Genomic DNA, 3,809 nt, shown 5'->3' on the forward strand with positions numbered 1-3,809 from the left:
AGGGGCCAACAAGGGTGAAAGAGCTGGAATGAAGCTTTGGCTTGCGTTTGACAGCTGGCAAGCTGAAGAGAAACACAATACACCAATGGGAAGACCACAGTTGGGGCTGTGTGAGGGGGGCGGGGGGGGGGGCGGGCAAGTGAATGCACATGTATGAGTGTGAAATTCACTTTAATGCATGAGTGTTAGAAGAAACTCTTAGAGGATTGTATTGCGCGAAGCTAGATTGATAACTAGATGGCTTGAAAGACAGATACTTCTCATGAAATGTTCATGGCCACACAGATCCAGCTTCTGCTGCGCCAGGCTGGTGGAGCGCTGCATGCCCTGACACACCTTTGAAGTGTGAGCTCAGCTTTTTCCCTCACCACTGGAAAAGTCTCTCTCTCACACACACACACACACACACACACATCATATCTCCTCTGTGCACAGTAGCAGTCATCACACTGTCTTCCCGGTGCGAGGCCTCGACACAGGCGTAGTGGGAAGTGAAACGGCGATGAGCGTCGCTCTGCACGCGTGAGACGCCGAGCGCATTAATCCTGCAGCAGCTCGGGCTGCCGTGCATGGGTAATCATTGCATATTATTATTATCTATCTACAGTGGTTCCTCCAGTCAGAGCTACAGCAATGCTCCATTTATCGGAGGGCTGGTTATTTTTTGTGGCATTTGTCTTCCCCCAGAATCACCAGTGGGAGTGGGTGGAGGATTAATGGCAACCAGAGGCAAGTGGCCACGCAGATGCGGCAGCCATGAATTGACCACAATAGGCCTCTTTTACTGAAAACATGGCTTGCAATAGCAGGAAAAGCACAGGTGTACTTGATAACATTGAGAATGACTGCAAATGTATACTGTAGATATACACACACACACGTGTATAAATATGCTATACGTAGTGTATAGTTTGAGCAGCTATATCTTTTCGGTTGCAGCTGTTTGCTGACATGAAGAAACAATCTGACTTTGCTAACGGGAAGAAAATCACCATGTATAGAGACGTATACAGTACGTGGTCACTTAAAGGATAGTTATAGAAACGTACAGTGGCACAAGGGAGATTCAAATTGATTGTGATGTCAATATAAGGGCTATTTATTTATGCTCTGTTTTATGATAGCCAGCAATACTTATTATTGATATTGATCCCTGGGGGGGGGGGGGGGAATTACACTAATGAAATCCACGGGTCTTCAAACGATTGCCTTGGCAGGTCTGTACAGACGTACGATGCCGCAGACGAAAAGCAAATCCTTCGAGCCGGAGTCGAACCAGCGACCTAAGGATTACTGTTAATATCAACCTACAGTCCTCCGCTCTACCAACTGAGCTATCGAAGGGACAAGAATGTGTAATCTAACGCATTCTGTTGTGTCCAAGTCTGAAACATATAATCAATTCGAAGGATTTGAGGATTTGCCTTGGCATATTCCCTCACTTAACTTATAAGCGTAATAAAGCGTCCATTACATGTTATTTGAACGTCCACGGGTGCATTTATGCAGAACTTCTCAGTGCCTTCTTCTGCGCACAGAGCAGCAATTGGAGGCAAAAACACAGGAAGTACATCATTAACCACATGGTGAATAAAACACCACAAAATAAGTATGTGTGAAGCCATGCTTAATTATTTTCAGTTTCGCAAGTCGCAGTCAGAAGCAGCCGAGCTTGTTGCCGGTTTTAAATATCCTCCATCCCTATGGATAACATTGTTTATGCTGCTGTAATATTATTTTCAAGTGGCAAGATATATCAGATCAGATCAGATGTCAGACTGGCTGCCCTGTATGTCAATCAAGTGACATATTTCATAGTGAGGATGGATGACAGGCTGACGTCTATTTTTTTAATGCCATGATGCTGCGATCGACGTATTGGGCACCCCTGTTCTAAACATTAATGCACACGTGCATGTAAGCTGTCGCGAGTCACGCGCGCATCCTGGGCAGCACCCCCGACTGAAAATAGGTTCCTGGGCTTTGTGACAACGAAAAAGACCACGCCCCGCAGCGCGCGCCCCCTCCTTTAGTCTGTTTTTGCAGTTTGCAGTTCGAAGGGGGCAGTTGGAACGAGTGTGGGGAAGCGGCGGCCATATTTTATACGTCTTTCGCGCGTTAGGAAATGCACGTGAAGGTGTACATTGGTGTGATTTTAGTGCTGTTGGTAGTAAAGATGCTATGGAGGCCAAAGAATCATTATAAAAACAACGTTATCAACACCATGGCAACAGTTATCTGTAGTATTACTACATCAAACGTAACGCAGTCAGATAAAACACAATACTTGCAGTGGTAACAAATCAGTACTGAGGCTTGCTGATGATTTTAACTAAATGGCTGTCTCTTACGCGAAGCCTCACCACGGGCGAGTGGATGGAATCTCGCGTGGGAATTTGGACCGCACCATTTTTGCGCGGCGCTCACCGGAGCTCGTGTCATTCTGATAGCTGGTGTGTGCGCTCTGACACCTTTTGCACAGCCGCGGCATCAGAGTTGGAGCCAGCACATCTAACACAGTGTTGAAATTACACGCCCGTCACTCTCTGAGGCATTGCGATGTGTTTGAAGTTGAGCAGCTCCAAATCGGAATTCTGTTCTACCAGAGAAAATCCTTGTCCCTGACACATCTTTAACAGTCTCTTGAACCACTTTTTTTTTTTTTTTTTAAATAATTCACAGCATGATAAGTAAGCCATGCTCCTGCACCCCGAGCCCCCCCCCCCCCCCCCCCTTACCTGCAAAATACATCCTGTAATTTATCTGCTTTTGAAACATATGACCACCTTTTCACCTCTCCGAGCACCGCCACTGAGAGTCATTCCTCAAGACATGCGCTCCCTACCCCCTAAACCCCCACCCCACTCCACACCACACACCTTCACGTTCAGCCCTGGGGCTGGATATCTATAATTCATCTTTTATCTGGCACTCACAGTCCTGCTTGCTGTTCCACACAGCCGTTGCCCACTTCACAGAGAGAAGCCGCCTGCTGCTGTTCGCTTTAATACAAATCTCACAGGGCACCTAGATATTGATTGTAATCCAAGGTAAACAGCCTGCTTTGCATAATCATGCGTTTCACAAGTGAGCATCATGGCAACCCAGGCTCCGGCGCTCAGGCTTTGGTTTCAGGGGGATATGTCGTGCCAAACTGGCCCCAGCACCGCTGCTCTATAGGGTCTTAATGGCAACAGGGGGCCTTGACCCCGGATCACATCAAAAGGGGAAAAAAATGTTGAACTTTGAAAACGTGCATTTGAGAGTGGAAGTTAGAGATGGAACAAGAAAAAGCACCGAGCTTGACCTTGCTGTGTGCTGCAGTTTCTGACTTTTTCCAGCTCAGGGTACAAGCGGCGTGCTGAATGCAGGCCAACCACATGAGGTCACACTGCGTACCGTGTATCCATGCTGTTCAAGTTATTTACACTCCGCCGTGATGTATAAAGAAAAGAAATGCCAAATGTGAAGAATAATTGTAACCCTAAATTACTTGTAAGGCTCAAGTATGACAACAAACGGCAGCTCCACAAGATGCGACTAAAGGTCTGAAACGCCGAATATTGAGCTAGCCCAGAGATCACGTTGTTTGTGTTATAGTATGTTATATATGTGAAAACCCATTACTACCATTACTGTAAGTCCTTACCCCAGCGGCCCTTTGCTGCATGTCATCCCGTCTCTCTCTCACTCTCTCTCTCTCTTCAGCTGTCACTGTCTAACAAAAGGCAAATGCCCGAAAAAAAAATAATGATATATTGGCCGACAGTAGTAGTCTTTATTTTAAAATGTCTCATGTTATGCTCATT

General features: G+C 46.3%; 1 non-coding gene across 1 annotated transcript; it reads right to left on the bottom strand.

The window, feature by feature from the left end:
* Nucleotides 1-1,255: 1,255 nt before the first annotated feature.
* Nucleotides 1,256-1,344, bottom strand: trnay-gua (transfer RNA tyrosine (anticodon GUA)). Its single transcript is given in 2 exon segments — nt 1,256-1,291; nt 1,308-1,344. It is a non-coding gene; the product is annotated as a tRNA-Tyr (tRNA).
* Between the last annotated feature and the right edge of the window lie 2,465 nt (nt 1,345-3,809).

Source organism: Enoplosus armatus, chromosome 9 (assembly GCF_043641665.1).
Source record: "Enoplosus armatus isolate fEnoArm2 chromosome 9, fEnoArm2.hap1, whole genome shotgun sequence".
Taxonomy (NCBI): domain Eukaryota; kingdom Metazoa; phylum Chordata; class Actinopteri; order Centrarchiformes; family Enoplosidae; genus Enoplosus; species Enoplosus armatus.